The following is a 22,644-nucleotide window of genomic DNA, read 5'->3' as shown; positions in this document are numbered from 1 at the left end:
GTCTGGTTAACTTTGTCAAAAATAAACAAATTTTGTTGATCATGATTGATTTCTATAAACTAAAAGGAAAAAATATCCAAGGAGGTGAGTACCTTTTATAGGCACTGTTGTAAAAACAACACAGAACAAATTAACATGTATTTTTATTCTTCTGATTGGTAGCTGATATTTTCTACCGAGCTGTACTTTGTTTTTAATACATAATCACATCTCATAACATTGTTCTCAAGTGAAACATCAAACTTGTCTTGGTATTTTGATCATGTGGCTTCAATAATGTGAACCAGTACTGTGCAACATCACAAAGCATGTGTAAGCTGCTGCTGTCTTTATTTCCTTTTGGCAGTTTTCTTGTCCTGGCAGCTGATGTAGGAGTTCACGCTGTGAATACAATAAGTCATAATCTCAGCGACAGCCTCAAAAATGAGTCATCCATTAAACTGCATGTAGATTTTCAGCGTAGGCATCAGGCTTAAAGTATTGTCCTCCTCCGATACAGTAAAACCAAATCATGGATAATTGATGTGTCAATCATTGTGTTAATTCATGCAAGCACCAATCTGGGTGCAAACTAAGATATAATTGTGTTACCCATATACATGCAAAGGCTAATATGGCTATATTTTCTCCTCGGGATCGACAACTTTTGTTATTTACTGTTTTATCAGTGGAGTATAAACCTGACAGGTGTAATTGTTCGCCTTACCACAAGGTGGAACTGTTAGCAAAGACTCCACTTTTAGAACGCTGGTCTCTGTGTTAATGGCCTCTTGGTTTCATAATGCGAGTGACACGATGGGATTCATGTCGAAAGTCAAGCCACTTGAATTCTCATTAGCCTGATATTGCTATCTTAACAAATTGATTTCGTCCTCGCCTCCCTCTGCCATCTGCGTGGTGATGGGGCCGGACAGCTGGAGGAAGACATTTACAGAGTGGTCTTCAGATACTCCAACTTCACAGCCATTCATCTTAATTCTTTCTAATTGTGGAAGGTGTGTATTTCAGTGTGAAAGTGTGTGTGTTTGCACGTGGAGTTGGAGCAACTCTTGTGAAATTTATAGAGAGAGCCCCTTTTAGAGAGAAGGCACCGACATTGATCCATGCAGATATTACATCATTTATCTTTTCACATTGGCTATATCTGCTGTAGTTATTGCTTGGCTCTGCTCCCTGTCAGCTGTCACAGCATTCCTGCGCTTCTCGTCTCCTCCCAATCACTTTCCCCATGCCTCTCATCCCTCACTCCCTTCCCCCTCCAATCAGTAATTTTCTTCTTTTTTTTCCCCCTCTCACCTGAAGCTCTTCATAAAATTCTTCCTGAAGATGTCTTATGAAAAGCACTCAAAAATATTTCCTGGGCTAAAAATAATTTTCCATTCCTGCCACGACTGTAGTGGAAAGTGGATTTATTGCAACAGAAATGTGAAATAACTCTTACGTGTCCTGTAAGTGCACTTGGTTGCATATAATTCCTCTTTAACGGTCCCAGGGGGGGAGGTGAGGACCTTTTAATAACTCCTTCCATTCACCTCCATCCTCATAAGGAGGCCTCGTTGAGGGATTTAAAGTAAGAGAAAAAGAAAATGAGTGAGATGCACAATTTTTGGAGGGAGTTGTTGAAGCTCTTCCTCTCTCTCACTGGAGCTGCACTCAAGAATTTGACACATCAAGAAGCCTTTTATGGTGTCATTAGTGCAACTGTTCCACCGAGGACAAATGATTCTGTGGGTTAAGAGGAGTTAATCTCCTGCCAGTCAAAGCTCAACACGCCGCCTCTGCGGATGAGCCGCTATACAAATCTCATCATATTAACAGAGCCTCAATTAAGCAGACACAGGCTGGGAGGCGCACACAGAAACAAGAAATGTGACGGGGCGAGGAGAGCTGCGGCAGAAATAGGAGACAGAGACAGCGAGCGGAGCTGGGCGACTCCTGTCTGACACTAAGAAGCAGAAATGTAATGTCTTAAAAGGCCATCGCAGTCAATAAACTTCCTAATGTGCTTAAAGCAATTACAGTGTCCGGAGAGGAGAAGAGTGCATGCAGGATATTAACCTCGGTAACCCGCTCTATCTGGTTCGTAATTAAATTATCCTCACATCCTCATTCTCCAACGGATACACATGCACATCCCCCAAACCCCGCACTTATGCAACTAGGCATTTCTGTGTGGTCACAGGATGTTCTGAACCGCAACTCTGCTGATGTCCTGCTTTAAAAATGGAGACAAAGACAAACAGAAGATTGTGGATAAGAAAAACCACAACTTAAAACAACGTGGATTTGAAACCTTGTGAAAGGCTATTCCTTGAACATCTACATATAATAGTACAAACACAAACTCCAATGCATTTTGTTGAGATTTCATGTAGTAGAGCAACACAAAGTAGCACATATACAGCACATTTGGTGGTGACGGCATCATCCTGAGGAAATTCTTTTCTTCAGGAAAATCTGTTCAAGGGTGTAAAATACTGGGAACTGGGATGGAGGGTTGCTCCACAGCAGGACAACCCGAGTAGATTTATTTACAGTCATATGAAAAAGTTTGGGCACCCCTATTAATCTTAATTATGTTTATCTCTAGATATTTGCATGTATGCAACAGCTATTTCAGTTTGATACAACCAATAACTTATAGACACAGTAATATTTCAGTATTGAAATGAGGTTTATTAGACTAAAAGTAAATGTGCAGTACACATTAAAACAAAATTTGACAGGTGCAAAAATATGGGCACCTCAGCAGGAAAGACACATTAATATTTAGTAGATCCTCCTTTTGCAAAAATAACAGCCTCTAGTCGCCTCTTGTAGCTTTTAATGAGTTCCTGGATCCTGGATGAAGGGATTTTTTACCATTCCTCTTTGTAAAACAATTCCAGTTCAGTTAAGTTTGATGGTCGCCGAGCATTTACAGCCTGCTTCAAATCATCCCACAGATGTTCAATGATATTCAGGTCTGGGGGCTGGGATGGTCATTCCAGAACATTGTAATTGTTCCTCTGCATGAATGCCTGAGTAGATTTGGAGCGGTGTTTTGGATCATTGTCTTGCTGAAATATCCATGACCGGCGTAACTTCAACTTCGTAACTGATTCTTGAACATTATTCTCAAGAATCTGCTGATATTGAGTGGAATCCATGCGACCCTCAACTTTAACAAAATTCCCAGTTCCGGCGTTGGCCACGTAGCCCCAAAGCATGATGGAACCTCCACCAAATTTTACAGTGGGTAGCAAGTGTTTTTCTTGGAACGCTGTGGTTTTTTGCTGCCATGCATAACGCCTTTTTTATGACCAAACAACGCAATCTTTGTTTCATCAGTCCACAGGACCTTATTCCAAAATGAAGCTGGCTTGTCCAAATGTGCTTTTGCATACCTCAAGCGACTCTGTTTGTGGTGTGCTTGCAGAAAAGGCTTCTGTCGCATCACTTTCCCAAACAGCTTCTCCTTATGCAAAGTGCGCTGAATTGTTGAACGATGTACAGTGACACCATCTGCAGCAAGATGATGCTGCAGGTCTTTGGAGGTGGTCTGTGGGTTGTCCTTCACTGTTCTCACCATTCTTCTTCTCTGCCTTTCTGATGTTTTTCTTGACCTGCCACTTCTGGGTTTAACAAGAACTGTCCCTGTGGTCTTCCATTTCCTTACTTTGTTCCTCACAGTGGAAACTGACAGTTTAAATCTCTGAGATAACTTTTTGTATCCTTCTCCTGAACAACTATGTTGAACAATCTTTGTTGATGCCACTCTTCAGAGGGGATTCAGATTGGAGACAACTTGCAACTGGTCACCTTAAATACCTTTTCTCATGATTGGCTACACCTGGCTATGAAGTTCAAAGCTTTATGAGGTTACCAAACCAATTTTGTGTTTCAGTAAGTCAGTGAAAAGTAGTTAGGAGTATTCAAATTAATAAAATGATTAAGGTGCCCATATGTTTGCACCTGTCAAATTTTGTTTTAATGTGTACTGCACATTTACTTTTAGTCTAATAAACCTCATTTCAATACTGAAATATTACTGTGTCTATACGTTATTGGTTGTATCAAACTGAAATAGCTGTTGCATACATGCAAATATTTAGAGATAAATATAATTAAGATTAATAGGGGTGCCCAAACTTTTTCATATGACTGTATGTACGTGTCAGAATGGCCCAGTCAACGCCCAGGCATAATCCCATTAAGAAGCTTGAGAAACTTTACCAAAAACTGTGGGAATGGGAACACATTTCTGTCTAGATGTTAAACTTACCCTAAAAGCTTTGATTCAGAGAGGCTGGATGCAAATGCTTGCCACATATTCATATTTTTATTTAGAACAGATTTCTTACACCTCATAATTATGTTGATCTATCACAGAGCTCTTTCATGGGTGTCTTAACAAGAAACATCTCAGGCAGTATATGAATATTCCCAGCAAACATCCTTAAAATTAATTTTCAATTAACAATACACATGTATTAAAAACAGCAAGGAACAGATTAGTCTCAATGGCTGCATGGCATTTTTACCAATCTCCCTTTATAGAGGTTGCCAAATACAGTTTTTTGGGGAGGTTTTTTTGTTTTGTTTTGTGGGAATTCCTTAGCATATATAATAATATGTGTCCTTTAGGTTGGTTCCTTACAACACAGACCTCATGCTAAAAGTAGAAAGAAAACCAGCTCTTCAGCATCATTGGAGAGAGGGCACATTGTAATCTACTTTAACCAGGGTGGAGGGCAAGATGTTGAGAGTCAAAGAGCTTAAATTTCAGTAACATTTTCAGAGAGCTGTTGTTGATTTTCTTGAAATAACTGGATGTTTGTTTTAGATTTTTAATCTTGTGCTTTCATGCTAGACCCCTGACTGAAAGCAATAAACACTCTATGTGTAGCTATATGAATGATCTTGAAGTGACATAGAGCGTAATTAGAATATTTGGGAAATATTTTGTCTCTAGTAGCAGAAAAGCATACATGTTCATATATGCCCTTTGTTGACATTGACCATAAATACATATATAAAAGCCATTCTGCCTTTGCTCTTTTTCACCTGTGTATGCCATGTCCTTTCTCCTTTGCTGCTCCCTGCAGCCTTGGGGTCAGTAAATCTTTCTGACATTTGACTCTACATCTCTATTTTCTTCTTCCGTCTCTCCTTCTCCTTAAGTTATGCATATTTCAATTTAAATGTGTCCGAGCAGTAAAATTAATAAGCTCTCCAAGCTGATTTAATGGCCTTTAATAGTTGTCAAGCTGAATGTTTTTGAAGGGGCAAAGGGAAATCTTGACACTCAGACCCTAATTATTGCTTCTGAAAATAACTACCACCCTTAAGCAAAGTGCAGGGGCCTCCCGACGGACGCTCCTTAGCATCTGGGGCAGCTTTTGTGGTGGGGATGGGCAGCATGCTAATTCTCAGCTCCTGGGTTTTGTCTCTTCTTCTGGTTGGGTCTGTGTCATCAAATAATGTTTTCTGACCTTGCCAATTCTAAAGTCACAGTCTTGGTTTAAAAGCTGTAACGTATAAGTTTGATTGTTTCTGTCTTTTCATTGTATGTGTCTGTTTGGCTGAGTGATGCGGGTATTATTTTTCCAGGTGCGGATTGCTTATTATGCTTAGGAGGTTTCAGCTGTTGTTGCGAGACAGTACAGAAACATAGGCTGCCTGGAAAAAAGATGTTTGATATTGACTGTCAATGACACTCACGCGCCAAAACCGCCAACATCTGCAGATGGAAAGTAATATTTGCTCCCAGTCCATGTGAATCCCATATATCTGCATGCGTGCTTGTACAACAACACCCTCTGCATGTGGATATACTTGCAGGTATGATTTTACATATGAATTACAGTTTGTCACCCTGCTGTCTTTAGGTGTCATAAGTGGCAGGGTGTGAATAAAACAAGCTGTTGGTGCATCGAATACAGTCAAATGAACTGTTGCAATCCTAGCAAGAATTACACCACTTTACAACCATTTCTCACAAATTCATTTTCACGCCCTTGAGGTGTTTGAACATCACGTGGTAGTGATTATTTAATAATTAATATTGAAGCCATTGAGCAGACTTAATTTTCAAGCATAGACTGTTGCAAATCTGAAGTGGTTTCTCAGTGTGTTAACCAGTAGAGAACGATGATATTAATCAGTACATCTCGAGCTCTATTCATGCTTCACTTTGCAGCGGCTGTGCGCTGTAAACTGATTACCTTCTCAAAGCATTGAGGTAAATTAGGAAGGCTTAGATTTAATGAAAAGTATAGTTGCGTTATCCTAATTTACACAAGAATTTTAATCATATTGAGGAAGATGTTATCTTTCTTCCAGCTTCCAGCAAGTGCAAACATGAACACCTTGTTGATCGTAGATGGCTTCGAGTGTGGACAGTAACAAAGTAGCTTCAGTATACATTTTTTTTCATTATTGAGCATGGATTTAATCTGTGTCGATGCATTGCATAGGTGACACCAATTAACCTCCCTGAGCCATAGGGCGTTATGAGGAAGTTAATTTAAGTTGAAAGGATGCTCATGGCAATGAGGTGTCAAAAAAGGCAAGGACAAAACTATAAAGTCATTGCAGAGACTTCATATTGCCTCATGTATTAAAAGGGTTTATGGTAACAATGATGTTCCTTAACAAAACACGTGTCAGTAAAAATTGCATAATTCATCCTTCTAAAATGCTGCTCCACAATTGTCACCTGGAGATTTGCCTTGTCTTATTTTGAATAATTCTAGACGTTTAAACATGGTAAAGTTGAGGTTGACAGTATAATAACTTTGGGACAAAAGTAATTGTGTTGAAAATTGCTGCAAAATAATCTACTTCTGTTTTTATTTAACATAAAATAACCTATAGTATTATTTCAGTTGTAAAACAATGTCACATCTTGATTGTTGATTATTTACCTCTGATAATATTTTCAGTTATTTTATGCCAATATCAAATTTATCTATAAGTTATTTAAACAGCACATTCAAAAAACAGCCCACCAAAGTCCTTCACAAATTCTTTCTGACATGGGAGTGCAAAACATTAAAAAAAAATGCGTGAAAGAATAAAAGCAACACTCTACTGTATGTTTTTGATGAGGGAATAACTTTATAACATGGATTAAAGCTAAAAAAAAAAAAAAAGCTTTCTCTTTTCTCCTATTGGAAAAGTGTTACATTTATTTGTTCTTAACAAAGGGGAACATTTTTGTGAAATTTAGTTTTTCTTCTGAAATCACACACAGCTCCTAGGAATAGGAGAGCAGGAGACCTACTTTACTTTACGCTAAATATTATAAACCCAGTAAGTTTTATGCTAGGACTCAATAGTCAATAGCAATTAAAACCACAGCAACTTGTACAACTTTAGATTTTACATTGCTTTATAAAACAATGGTACACCTTGTGTCCAAGATTTCTTTTCCTATCCGACTGTTTTCAACTTTGTGTTACTTGGATTTGTATGGAAAGCTCTCTGTAAATAACGTTTAATTGATTGACGTCGAGCGACAGCTTTTACATATGCAGCACAATAAAGGGGCTGACATAGAAAAACTTCTCAAATTAAATGTCCAAATGTTTCTCCTGACAAATACACAAATTGTCAGAATTTGGTGGAAGCTTACATGCCCCTAAAAAAAGGAAGTGCTGAAAGGTTGTGTAAGAGGAAGGAGGGTCACAAAGTTTAAAGATGAATCATTGAACTGATTATTTTATTGTGTAGATATATTATTTAATACACTGGGGATGTAGTTTTAGTTCCTGTTTGCTAAGGTTCAACGAGGATATGTTATGGTTTTAACATAAGAATAAAACAGTCTGCAGTAAACTGGCAGACAACAGAGCTTGATTTTTCTGCTCCTCTAAATGATTGACCATTACCCAGTGGTGATAGTGCAATCTGGTCAGGCCAGAAAAGGTGAGACTGTATTTACTTTCTGAAGTTTTGGCTCATAACTTTAACACATTACTTATCTCAACAGAATAAAGTTCAGCTTAAAATACATCTGTAGACCTTTGTAGACAGAGCTAACATCGTTATTCTACAACACATTGGTGTTTTATTGGTGGTGGAGATCTTTTTAAGGGGTTGGTTTTAAAACTGCAACATGATAGTATGATTCATATCTCTATTCAGCTCATCATTAAGTGACCCCTCATGTCAAGCCATAAATCTATTTATGCCGTACATGCACTTTCATTTTCATTGATATTGCAATAAATGATGACTTGTATGACTAAATGCACATTTATCTGTGTATAAACAGGTTTGTGAGCTGAAACCCCATTATAATATCTATCTTCTTGCAACCGGTCTCGCTGACATAGAGAGACCACATCCTGCATACGCAGTCATCTGACAGAAACAGAGAAATTAGTTTACTTTCTGTCTGGCTTAAAGATTACATAAAATGCTGGAGAAATATGATCACATATTCAGTGTCAACCTAAATTTCTGTGCTACCTTTTGTCTCTCCTTTTGTTAACGTGAGAAGTCGCTTAACTACAGTTACCATCTGGCTTGGCAATCTATGAGAACAAATCCCATGACTCCGCAAAGAAAAATCATTTGAGAAATTAGTCATGGCTTTTACTCTTGATAATTTGTATCAAAAATTATAATCAATTGTCCTTTTTAGTTTGTTAGAAAGTATGGCAAACAAATCTTGGTCTTCGCCCTTTTTCTTTTCTCTCTCAGTCTCACAGAAGTAGAGATTAGAATTTGAATCGCCCATTCAAAACCCTTTTTTGAACCCTGACAGACAAATTCTTGATGAGTGCTACCCTTTATTCTGTTTTAAAAATACTAGTATGAATGTTCAGTCCTCACCTTGAGATTTTTCCTTCACTTGTCATCGTTAAAGTAGAATCAGTCATGTATGCTCTGTTTATTTCTTTTATTTAACCACTGCAGAGTAGATAGTAATTGAATAATATTACAATTAGCTTTTGATAACACTGATTACGTGTTCTTCTAATCTTTAAACCATTGATTAATCCTTGTTTTGGTTTTAATTGTAATCCTGAGAAGTCAACAATTAAAAACTTCAGAATGCGTATGAGACTTTTTTTCTATCATATTTGTATAAAAATATCTGCTTCCCTTGGCCTATCACTTTGCTACTGGTAAACCTGATTGTTCCCCCCCTGAGGGACAATAAAGGACAATTCTAGTTCTTTTATTTCTTAGCTTAACCTATTAAGAAAAGTAAATATACCACAGTAACACCATAATCGACACCTAGCTGGATAATTTAACACGTAGAAGATGAATAACTGCTGGCTGATGCATGTTTCAGGTTTTTTCTTGAATCTTTGTCTGTCCCTTTGCAGAAGTGACTTTCAGAAAACATAAGCTTGCTGCATTTAAGTTTTTAGATCTTACATCTTCCTTCCTGTCACCCACTTTTCCGCTTTCTTCATCTGTCAAAAAACTTTGCAAAATGTCATGATCAGGTTAGAAGCACCAGATAAAAGGTGAGTAAAAATGCTGCCAGAGGCTAAAGACAATGTTTGAAAGGCTTTGAGAAAGCCTGGAAATCTACTGATGGAGACCAATTTAAAAGATTACAAGAAAGTACGTCCTTGAAATCAGTACAATTAAATTTTGAGTTGGTTAAAAGTTGATCATGTGTAACAAAAATGAAGAATAGGCTTAAAGCCTTTTTTGCTTTGAGAACTAAACTAGTACTTTAGTGCTATGCCAGACTGTTAGCTACATGTTTAACTGATTAATTTAATTATCCTTCAATGTTTATTCTGTTTACAATGATGGATCATACAGAATCAAACGGTGGAAAAACAAAAATCAAAATCCATGACTGTATCCTTTACCTCAATAAATCACAGTAGTATTTCTAAGTTTTTCAGGACATACGTAGTACGATGGAAAAATCGTCATGGAAAGTTATCAAGCAACAAGCTCATCAAAAAGCTGACAAGGAAATCCTTCAACTCACTAAAATGCTCATCGATAGGGGAGGATGTTTGTGAAACCTCTGCACTTCTATCACTCTAACCCAGGACACAAAAACTCTCCGTCTCATGTGGAAATGAGTGCAGCCATCTAAACCGAAACCCTTAGCACTGTCAAACACTGATGGGGTACACAGCGTGCTCTCACACCGCAGTGCACACTATCCAGTGTCCACCTCACTCCATCACTGTGACTGTGCCGACACACACACACACATCATACACACATACATGCACAGAGACAGCCGTGCCAAGGTGGTAGACAGTCAGCAGGGAGATGGATGGAGGAGGTAAATAGGGGTGTCATGACAGTGTGATGGAATGAGGCAAAGGAGAATCCATCCTGTGTTTCCTGTAGCCTCTGTCCTGCTGCTGACAGCATCCTGAAATAGGGCCCTCTGTGTCTGTATATACCTTTGTGTGTGTGCATGTGTGTGTGAATGAGTGCATCTGTTTTTTTTGGTATGTTTTCTTTTTTTTTTCTTGTGTGTGTTTTGACTCCTCTGTGAGTGTCTGTGTGTTGTGGGTATCCACAGCAATGGAAGCAGGATGAAAGCAGCCAATATGGAAAGAGATAACAAAAAGAAGAAAGAAAAAGAAGGAGCTCCCTCGGGAAAATGAGACATCATTTCTGTTTCGTTTTCATGTTCAGATCTGACTTGAACTAAAACCCCAGTGGGGTCAGTAAAGTGGTATTAGAATCCATGGGGTATTTTTCTGTTTTCTGAGTTGGGAGTACTTGGAGGTAATCATGTTAAGGATCTGGCTGCCAAACCCAAAAGGGACGCAGCTGTAAATGTGTCGGAGATTTAGTGGACATTTATCCTTTATTTGCCGCCACTGAGACATGCTTGGAATAATGTGTTAAGAATGCATAGAAATCTAAAACATTATTTGAGTTAGAAAGCTTCAGCTGTAGCGTTGCCATCATTTTTGTGCCTGTCCACCTTCTTCCGCTGTCTGAATAATATCTGTGGAAAACAGATTCATTTCTGCTGTGTGTTATTCTTTCCCTGACATCCTTTCCACTTTTATGACCAAGAATGACTGTGATGTTAATAAATTATTTGTATTTGGCAGACATGCCTATGCCCTCTTGAAGTGTGCATGCCAAAAGCAGCATCAGTGAAGCAGAAAAAAGGATTTAATGAAGCAGCTAAAAAGTGCAGATGAGTGAGACACCCTGCAGAGGCAGAAGCAAAATTTGGCTTCGGGCAGTACTGTAGGAATCAATAAGAGATTACTTTGTTGTGCAGTGCTCTAAGCAAATGGGAAAAAATGCCTTAGAGGCACCGATGTGTAGGAGGTTTTGATCGTTAACAATGGGCACATTTAAAATTAACAATAGAAATAATAGGGCTTTTGGTTATTATATTTTGGAGGAAAATATGTAATAATATGACCCAAAAGTATATATTTTTAGTGAGACTGTTACAATTAGGCCTTTACACAAAATGGTTCAGTTATATGGCTGCAGAGACAATCTACCTTTCAGTCCACTTTTGTTCTTTGACTATCAGTCATTCAAGCTATCCATGTTTCATAACACTGTGTGTGGGGGAAAAAAAAAATCACGGAACCAGTGACTGACAGCAATGCCATTACCTGGTGTTGCAGGCACTTTACCCCACTTTACGCTTAGACCTCTTCATCAACTCCTTTATGTGGTTCCCAGTTTCTGTTTGGCGTCGACCTTGTGGCATGAGATTTTTAGATGTGAATATGCCGTTGAGAGACTTTATCAGAATGAAAAATCAAAGTGAACATTTTGTGGTGAAAATACTTCTGAATCATGTCTGAATGGTCCATTTGTGGTTTAAAAGTGAAGCTTTTTTCAACATCTACATTCGGTTTTAGATGTCTGACAGATCCCAATATAGCCCTGTTTAAGATGAAAATGAAGCATTTAAAAGAAAACAATGAATCTGCCAGGACTCCGTGGCTCGTACCTAAATACATTTATCAGGTGAACCACAAGACTTTTTCAAATAATATCTACATTTAATATATCAGATTTTAAGACTTTTGGTGTAGCAGTTATAGTTTTATTGTTGTTATGACTGACTTGAAGGCTAACTTTTACAATTAAACGTAATCTTTTTCTCAAATTGTTTGGAGATGTATCAGTGCTGCATAATTTCTAATTTACTGAGAAACTTAGTTACAGAATAGCTGGTGTTGTATGAGGAAATCACAGTTCATACAGATCAGCTGAAAATGTTATTTGTATGAAAACAAACTGACCTTCATCTATGGTGGCATAAAAAAATAAGTATTTTTCTATACTTTAGGTTAATAATAAGACCTGGTCATATTTACTGCTATTCTCTCAGTTTTGTAGAGGGTTGGCTTTGTCTTTATTTAGCTCAGTCAAAAATGAACGGGGAGCTTGTTAGCCCAGCTGATTAACAGCTGCAATGGACATCCATCTACAAGCATATTTAACCTTTCACTTTCAACCACATTTTCATAGCTGTGAAAATAGATGGTACTATCTTAACAACTATTGCAATTAAATTCAGTTCAATTTTGTGTGGGGTTACATATCAAAATGCAAAACGCAAAAAGGTCTTCAAGCCTGGCACTCAAGGGTCTTGTGAAAGCAGATTTTGTGGAACATGTCTGTCCTTTCTCTGTACCTGGCAAAACTCAACAAACAAAAGGAGGAGAATACCCTGGATGTCAGGATCTGTGTTTTTCTGTGTTTATTTAGAGTTTTCTGTGTCCTTAGTCTCTTCGTTGTCCTGTCCTCCCCTTGATTGTTCCCAGGTGTGTCTCGTTTCTGTGATTACCCTCCCGTGTATTTAACTCCACCTGTGTTCCTTGTTCCTCGTCGGGTCCTTGTCAATGTCGTCGTCAATGTTTAGTCTAGTCGTGGTCAGTGTTTCCTTGTGCCTGCTGCTGGACTTACTTACCATTAAAAATCATCATTTATTCATCTTACCTGGGTCCGCTGCGTCTGCCTCACCAACCCTCACCACACTTCATGACAGAAGGACCCGACCAGAGAGTACGGTGAGGCACGCTATTTTTTACTTTCCACTATGGACCCGGAGGAGTTAAGGGAGCTGACGGAAACGATCAGAGAGTACGAGGAGGCAATGGCCAAGCCGTACGCCGCCATCCGACGCCTCGGTTTCGCCATCCGCTTGGGACTGCTGCTGGACTACTGGGTTCCTCGCTTTCCGCACCCGGGGTTGGTGGAGTTGCAAAGGGAGGCAGAGTGGGAGCGTATGGCGGCTCTAGCCGTCATGGCTGGCGAACCTCTGCCTCCCAAGCCGCTCAGTTTCTCCGCCAGCCCAGATCCAGCTCCAGCTCCGGGACCAGCACCCCCAACCGGTCCAGCCGGCGCACCCGAGGCCGTTTCTGCCGGCGTTCCAGCCGGCGCACCCGAGGCCGAGACCCCCAGCGTTCCACCCGAGACCCCCAGCGTTCCACCCGAGACCCCCAGCGTTCCACCCGAGACCCCCAGCGTTCCACCCGAGACCCCCAGCGTTCCACCCGAGACCCCCAGCGTTCCACCCGAGACCCCCAGCGTTCCACCCGAGACCCCCAGCGTTCCACCCGAGACCCCCAGCGTTCCACCCGAGACCCCCAGCGTTCCACCCGAGACCCCCAGCGTTCCACCCGAGACCCCCAGCGTTCCACCCGAGACCCCCAGCGTTCCACCAGAGACCCCCAGCGTTCCACCCGAGACCCCCAGCGTTCCACCAGAGACCCCCAGCGTTCCACCAGAGACCCCCAGCGTTCCACCAGAGACCCCCAGCGTTCCACCAGAGACCCCCAGCGTTCCACCAGAGACCCCGACGTCCAGCGTTCCACCAGAGACCCCGACGTCCAGCGTTCCACCAGAGACCCCGACGTCCAGCGTTCCACCAGAGACCCCGACGTCCAGCGTTCCACCAGAGACCCCGACGTCCAGCGCTCCACCAGAGACTCCGCCTCTCTGTGCTCCACCAGAGACTCTGCCTCGGGGGGCTCATCATCGCCACCTCCAGCGCCGCGGACGGCCGCCGGACCGCCTCCGGGGTTCCCGCCTCCGGGGTTCCCGCCTCCGGGGGTCCCGCCTCCGGGGTTACCGCCTCCGGGGTTCCCGCCTCCAGCGCCGCGGACGGCCGCCGGACCGCCTCCGTGGTTCCCGCCGCCGCGGACGTCCGCCAGACCACCACCGTGGTTCCCGCCTCCTTTGCCTCCGCCCACCCTGTGGGTAGTTTTTTGTTGTATTTTGGACTCTTGGCCCTCCCTGTGTTTCCGCCCACAACGGTGGGTTGTTTTTTGTTTTTTCTGGACTCTGGCCCCCCGTCCAGCGCCCCTCCGCCCACCCTTGTTGTGTTTTTGTTTTTTGGGCGTCTGGTAGCCGCCCTTGAGGGGGGGGGGTACTGTCAGGATCTGTGTTTATTTAGAGTTTTCTGTGTCCTTAGTCTCTTCGTTGTCCTGTCCTCCCCTTGATTGTTCCCAGGTGTGTCTCGTTTCTGTGATTACCCTCCCGTGTATTTAACTCCACCTGTGTTCCTTGTTCCTCGTCGGGTCCTTGTCAATGTCGTCGTCAATGTTTAGTCTAGTCGTGGTCAGTGTTTCCTTGTGCCTGCTGCTGGACTTACTTACCATTAAAAATCATTTATTCATCTTACCTGGGTCCGCTGCGTCTGCCTCACCAACCCTCACCACACTTCATGACACTGGAGAGATCAACGGAACCAACACAGAGACAGAAGACAAAAACACACAGTCCTGAACATCACTCTACCAAATGACAGTTTAGAGTATCCAATTAATCTAAACTGCAGTTTTTGGACAGAAACCAGATCAAACAGTAATTTACATTTTGTCATCTTATTATAATTAGAAAAAAAAAACCATTAGTTATTTTTTTCCATCTCAGTTTACTTATAACCTTGTGTCATTTATATTTTTGCTTGATGTACTTTGCTGCCTTGTCTTGCCAAATTAAATAGGCTTCACAACTTTTAAATAGCACTTTGTGTTTGTCTGCTACGGTCATTTATAAATCCAAGCATGCAAACTTCGAACAGAAAAGTGCTGAAAGAGGAAGTGCACTTAACCCTCCTTTCACTCTTAACTTTTCTGCTCCTGCCTGCCTTTGTGTTCTACGCTCTGAGCTTTTCCCACCCAGGGGATAAAGGCCCGCCCAGTCTGCAGCTCACTGAAGCTTGTCTGGAGTAATTAGAATTAAAGTATTAGAGTTTAAAGGGAGGATTTGGGTGTGATTTTTATGAAGGAAAACTATATTCCAACAATGTCATGAGTTTTTATAGTTTTCAAAGTGATTCTCCATCTCAGCCATTTGAATTACATTCTGTTTACTTATACAGGAAACAGGAAATATCAGGAAACTTAAGAAAAAGTAAACAAATTAAATGTTAATCAAAACCTTACAAATCAGTCAATATGTATCCTAATTTCAAAGACATGTATTATTCTATTTTAGAGCCAGAAACCCTCAAACTATTAAAGGGATGAGACATAAATGTTTTGCAAAAAAAAAAAATTTTTTTCAAGCCTAATAATTTTAAAATGCACTTTGCTGACACAGAAATGGCTTTTTTAGTCACTCCCTTAAAACCATGAGTGCACTTATATATATCGCTGTCACATTTTATAGCTGTGGACAAAAAAAAATATTTTTCTTTGTTAAGAATACATTTCTAAACTGAAAATATTGAACTGGATGTGTGACCATTTATTGACAACACACAAAAAAATGCACAGACAGAGCACTTTTGTTATAAAGCTGCCTATTCAATAAATGGGGATGAGTTCTGTAGAAACAAAAAGGTGAAGTGAAAACATTTCTCCTGATGTTCCAAATAGGATACTGCCTGTGTTGGAAACGCTTTTGGCCTCACCATTATGAACCACAAATCCTGGATTTTAAATCTTTTGGGCCAGAGACGTCGGTATCACTGATTATTTTTTATGTGGACATAGTTTTATGCACGATGACTGAGTTCTGTAGTCAAATGTAATGTCATCTCTCTGTGTGTTCTTTGCTATATTCATTTTCTAAAATGAAAATGAATATAACTGTGAAATACAAGTCTAAATGAAAAAGAAAACGAAAAGTTGCAAAAATTGAAATATACATTTTTAAATACAATTAAATCATTTAGATAATTTAGAAAGGTTAAATGCCTTTAATAGGAACAGTTAAAGTATGAGTTAATTTTAATAGGATGTGAAAATGTGTTTGGTTTTCTGAAAAATAAAGCTAATGTTCGCAGGTTTGTACAGGAAGTGTTTCTGTGTGTAAGTGAAAAGACGTCATCTTGCCTCTCTCTTGTCAGTAACCCTGACTTCTCCTCTCGATTAAAAATTAATTCACCCTTGTCTGCTGTCTGTCACTTTTCCATAACTCTTCTCTGGCTTCCTCCATTTTTTGTCATTTTCCCTTTTATATCCCTTTTATTTTCTTCAAGGTAGCTATATATATATATCACACACTTTTTACACATCAGCCCTTTCGGACCCCTCTCCTCCCATCTCATTCTCAGTGACCCCTCCCCTCCTTTTGAACATCTTTCCTCAGACAATTTCCCCACAGGTAACACTCACCAAGAACTAATTAACTGTTGCTAAGTGAAGAAGGCATGAAAGACCACACATCTTCAAACACACCCCACGTGACACTGAGCGTGTGCAACCCCAACAGTTGAGAATCAAAGACAGGGGACCTTCCACATGGCTTATGCATTAATCTTAAATTGAGAAGAGTTGTAGCGATCTAATGATATCAGATTACAAGAGCTGACATAGACCATTAAGCTGCCAATGTGTGCTTGTGCGAGTGTATTCTGAGTGTGTGCTCCTCCTCCTAAGTCTTTATACTGTCTAGTAGCCGTTTTAACCTAGGGTCTCTCTGCTCCCCTGATCAGATTAACCACATTAGCTTCCATTAAGTTTTATTGCCCTCCTCATTACAAACATTGCAATTTGCGTTTTCTTATATTCTAAATGGCAGGATGGGCATTAGGTCAAAGTCTGCTCTGTCCTACCTAATCTGTTACCAGTAACTATGAGCTTTTGTATGTTTTATTGAAAAAAGGATGATATGTGAAAGCTGAGTTGCCACCTGAAAGCAACTGAGCCACCTGACAGCTCCTGCAAGACGAAAAGATAGCCTGTAATTCCAAAGAAAGCATTTTTCGAGGGCTGAAGGTCTGTATTGAAAAAAAAAAACTACCAGAAAGGGAGGCCCTGGAGTGACAGCATGACACAAAGTCAACTATAATTATACACGACTTTCAGAGTGAAATATTCAGCAGTGTGTGGTCATGGACTGATAAATTATAGATTCTCTACCACCAGGACTTCTGTTCAAGAGCGGGATTTGATGTTTCAAGGGCCAAGACTGGATGAGATCTGGAACAATACAGTGAGAGAGCAGCAGAAGAAGCACTGAATGGTGTTATTAAAGACAACAGGAGGGGGGCAGCAGATTGGTTTCGAACAGCAGGAAGTGAAGTTTATTCTGAAACTCAATGAAGTCTGGAGCATCCAAGGTACATGAAAGATGGATGCTGCATACTCCTGGCATACAACCTTTTTTTCTTTCTCTCTAATAAATGTTTTATTCTATAATTCAAAATGTAAATATTTTGGCCCAAATACAATTGAAGTCAGTCAGATTTAAGTGAAAAACTGTTGTTGACAAACTGTTTAAAAAATGTATTTAAGGTTCTATCTTCATGTTTTTGTGCACATTTAGACATTTATTGTGCAACTCTTTTAGTTTGGCATTATTTTTGTCTTAAACCGTCTCACTGCTGACCTCGTCGGTCAAACGGTTCTGAGGCGGTTGAATTTTCCTATCGGTTGCAGTAGTATGGCTTGGAACAACTTTATCACTTCAGGCATAAAAGCACTGCTCTTCCTCCCCAGGCCGGTGGTGAGTCAGGAGTTGGCGTAGCGAGCACTGGTGATAGTGTTAGCTTCACAAATGTGTGATTTATTTGCAATGTGAACACGGGGTGAAATATGTCTCCTCTGCTCTGACTATTAGTGAAGGTATGGTGCTGTGTCAGACTGACTGCAGTGGTGAGGAAGCTGGAGAAGCTAATAGCCCCTCTCACTGCTCACTCAGGACAGGCAGGCTGTCTGCAGACAAGCTGCAGAGCGCTGTCACCAGAAAAGTCTCCAACAACACAGAAGAGTTGCTAGATTTACCACTAGTTGAGTCGGAAAATATTGATACAAAATAAATACAAAATGGATAAGTTCACATTTATTCTAAAAAGTAACAACTAATAGCAAGCAGTAGGGGGTCCTGTAGACAACTATTCAGTTGAAATTTGGAAAATTTAGGTCCTTTCCTTTTAGGTCAGTTAAATTAAATTAGTTGTCCATTTATTTAATCTGAAATAAAATTTATTGAGTTGAAGTGAATAAAACCTGAATAAATTTGAATTTAATAAAGTGAATTTAATTTTCTCTGGTTAAAATTTGAACCAAGTGACTGCATTTCAAATCAGTTCACTTTGATTTTGTACCACTGAACTGTATTTACTGAATGTCAGGTAATTGTATTCAGTGTTCTGAATTCAACTTATTTGAGTTTTTGTGCCATTTTTGCACATTTTCCGTGCAAAATATCTATTTAAAACTTTACATATTAACACTTTTTTAAACTGATTTTTTTCTGCTCTAAAAGTTATGCTCAGAGCCTCCAAGTAAAGATGAGGTAAGGATAAGAACTTGCAGTCAGAGCTTGCCTAATATTACATATTTACAGTAAGTGTTATGAGGACTATAGCACAATCTTACATTCTAGTTTTATTGTAGTTGTGATTAGGACTCATATGAAGCTGAGACCATATCCTGATGATGCTCTGCATTGGAAACACAAGAGCCAGGATGAGTGGGATTGGGAGGATTCACATATATGTCTTAGAGAGAGAAAGGTGATGTGTGCTACATGGAAAGATTGGATGTGATTCATTAACTTTACAGTCCATTCATTGAGCGCCAGAGCAGCACTGGTCAGCAGGGAGGATTCACTGTAAATCTCTTCAACATCACGGTGATGGGCCAGAGTGGTGGGACAGAGAGTGTTTGCAGTGAGGAAAAGCACAGCTTGCCGTTTCATTCCCAAGTCCTTCCAAAGCCATTTTAAGTTTCACTACTGATATAATCTGCTGCAAACTAGACAGCTGGACTTTAATGCCTTCTGTTATTAATGTTTACAAAAAGGGGCTTTGACAGCCTAATCATATCCTTGCAACATTATGAATGTGTTACTTGTTTGATCTTGTGCTCCTGAAAAAGAGATGATTTTAGACGTGGCCTTTCTGGCTGTGCTGGCTTATGGCCCAGGAAGCAAAACATGACCTAACATGAGCGTTGAGGAGGTTCGTACGAGGACATTCAGCACCTTAAGGGGAAAAGAATCCAAAAACAGCAGGCATGTTATGCTTTCAGAGAGAAAGAGGGAGAGAGACCAATAATACAACACATAGGATCTTAACAAATTGAAAAAAATGGTTATTAGGATAAGAACTATAATTTAATGAGGAAATAAAACACAATCTATGCATTCATATGTTCGCAAAGGTCAATTGAATTGCAGTAATTGTTTTGTGGCATAGAAAGTTTCTCTTAAAAATCTTGCTTGACGTATATTCATGAACCACCTATTTACCCAAAGCTCCACCTTGGAGCTTCAGTCTCCAAGCCAAGTTCCCACCCCGCTTCCTCTTCCCACCAGATTAGCAACAACCGCAATTAGCAAGCATCTGGTAGAAATGCACGTCCGCTGAGCTTATCATACAAACAAGAAAATTCCAGTGAAGATTGTAAACAGCATCACAAGACAGGCTGGAAAAACATTGTTGTGATGATGTCTGAGGAAAGAGTGTTGGAAACGGTAGGAGGCTCTTAAAGAGACAGAGGACAATTTCTTGGTGTCAGATATGGTTATGATGTGAAGTCAAATTTCTTTTAAGTTGTTTTTACGTATACAGCATTTTCACAACAACTAAGAGCAACATGGTTACTTTATTGTGCCATAAAATGTCACCAAATGACAGGGAACTACATATTACCCTCCCTTTGAGGCTGTTCCTGCAGCACTTGCCAGAAATCCCTTGTGTAAAAGCAGAGCGAGCCGGAAGCAAGCCTGCAATGAGCCCACATGTGTTTTTTTGCTGCCTGCCATTTGTGATTTGTGGTGGACGAGAACAGTGTGCCCTGAGTACCAGGGTTGGCGACCTCTGATGGCGGGCGCACAGCAATACATATCATAAGGGAAACTTCAAAGAAGACTTCTTATGGCATTTAGTCAATGACAGCCCTCTTCTTGACACTTCTCAATAAAGACAAGATTTGGGAAGTACATTACTAACAGTTGTCCTATCAAGCAATTTTCCCACCAGAGCTGTGGATCTCCATTGCTTGATTTTGTTGAGGGGTATTCAAGTATAGAGAACAAGTGCAAAGCGATCTCTTTATCATAAAATTTTCAAAAAGTATTTGTCACTTTTGTTTTACTCCACAAATAATCTCTACTTCCTGCTAGGTTTTCAAATAAAATTTCCAAAACCAGATTTAAGTTTATTTTTGTAAATATGACAAAATGTGAATGGAGGATTAATACTTTTGGAAGACAAGAACTATGTCCTTTTGCCCTCCCATGGAACCATGGAAGAAATTGATAGACCATATATCCAAAGTAGGAATGCACAAAACAGATAAAAAAATTTAGAAGAAACAGTTGAAATGGGAGTCTGTCTTACAGCAAAATAAGTCCTACCTCTTAAAAGGTGTTACTGAAACATGATAATGAATGGTAATCAATTCCTGTGTTGGTGTACAGGTCAAAGATATAGAGAAAGCAGGACTTTACTGTAAGCCTCATTTCATGCACTAGAATGCATTAGCATCTACTTTGTAGCTTTCATGCATTTTGCTTATACAACCAGTTACTGAGCCGTGTGAAGCCAATCAGGGTAATGGCTTGTGCCTGGGAAAACTGGACAGTCCAATCATCACCCTCGCCTGAGAAGGTCTGTTTCCATACTTGACATTTGATATTTGATTGCTGCCTCCTCTCACTTTTGTTTTGATAATCAAAAAAATCCCACGCTGTTTTAGGCCAGATTGTTTAGAGTACTGCCATAACATGCAGCTGTTATGCTTGCTGAAATCTTTTTTGTTCAGGCCTGGTTGATCTTGTGATTGGCTTCATAAGGCAAAGAACTTTAGGTCATAACTGTATGTTTACTATAGGGTGGGGGGGAGAGAAAGTCATTGTACCATGTACTAGACCAGCCTGATTTATTTCAAGCAGCACAGTCCTTGTTGTGCATTTCTTCTTTATTGATAGAATAATACTTTTTGTGATTCTTGTTATTTTTGTGAGCTGTATTTAAAATGGAGACTGTTGAGCCTTTTGTGTAAGGAAAATAATATCTAATAATACCTATTTCACTATTGCTAAAAACAAAGCAAACAAAAAAATTATCCTTCACTAAAGAGCAAATATCAGAGCCGACTACTGAAACAAACAGATCCTTTGGAACCATGTTTATATCAAACAGAAAAGCGCTGCTATATGGATGACAACATCGCATGCGGCGACAAAACACATCTACAAAATAAATGGATTTTTTTTGGTCAAAAACACCTTTAAAATGGAAAAATGCTCATGTGAAATGTGGTCTCACATAGAAAAGAATGAAGTGAGCACTCTTAATTTTCCTTAAAGAGTCGTTGGAAACACTTTTGGTCCTAAGATAATGAAATGATTGGACACTTTGGGTCAAGGAAAGGATCAATCTAAAAATAAGAGACAAGGACACAACATAGTGGATTCTAAAGATTCAACACCATCACCAGCAGCCAGACCATCTGTTTACAGTTAAGAAGAAAATTGTGCAAGAAAATGTGTTTCAGATTAGTTATGACTGCATATTAGTACATCAGATAATTTCCAATGAGTCGTGGGTTTGCAGTAAAACAATTACTGTCCCTTTTTGGAGTGTTGGCGCATACACAAGCACATTTGTGTCAGAAGCAGACAAAAGTTGACAGGGTTGCCACAGAGTGCTTTTAAATCCCTGGCTATGGTGCCGTTTATAAGATCTACAAGATACTACTACCAAATTGCTTTCCTAAATCATCGGAAATGTTTTCTCTCTGTGAAGACAGATTGCAGTTGAAGATTAGCTATCGCTACCTTATCTTCATGTGGACTTTGTATTTTGTATGCTCATTCAGTGTCATTACTCTTCTACAACTCCTGTGACCTTGCTTAGCCTCTTTGTGTTTGTTTTGTGTCTATTTTCTCCACATTTTATGGCTTTGGACTTCAATCCCAGCCATTACTGAAAAAAATAAATGTTTAAAATGATGCCTTATGACTTTGTCAACATGTGTTTTAACTACCACCAAATGCACTAATATGTTTTGTGTTTTTTTTCTCTTTTTCCACATGAGCTTGCACAAATGTTTACTGGCCACTGAGTAAGACAACAGAGCATAAGGCGTAATTACAGTCTAGGGCAGATCATGAGATCTGTGGTTCACCTTGGCTCTGAACACCAGAGCTATTCTCATCCTCTGGGAGCAAAAGAAAGGTTTACAGGCATAGGCCAATTTGAGTTACAGGGCTAAGAACATTAATTACTCATAGAGGGCAACAAAAGAGTGCAGATTAGATTGT

The sequence above is a fragment of the Xiphophorus maculatus genome, chromosome 3 (genome assembly GCF_002775205.1).
Source record: "Xiphophorus maculatus strain JP 163 A chromosome 3, X_maculatus-5.0-male, whole genome shotgun sequence".
In the NCBI taxonomy this organism is placed as follows: domain Eukaryota; kingdom Metazoa; phylum Chordata; class Actinopteri; order Cyprinodontiformes; family Poeciliidae; genus Xiphophorus; species Xiphophorus maculatus.
Note: the sequence above shows the minus strand (reverse complement) of the source record.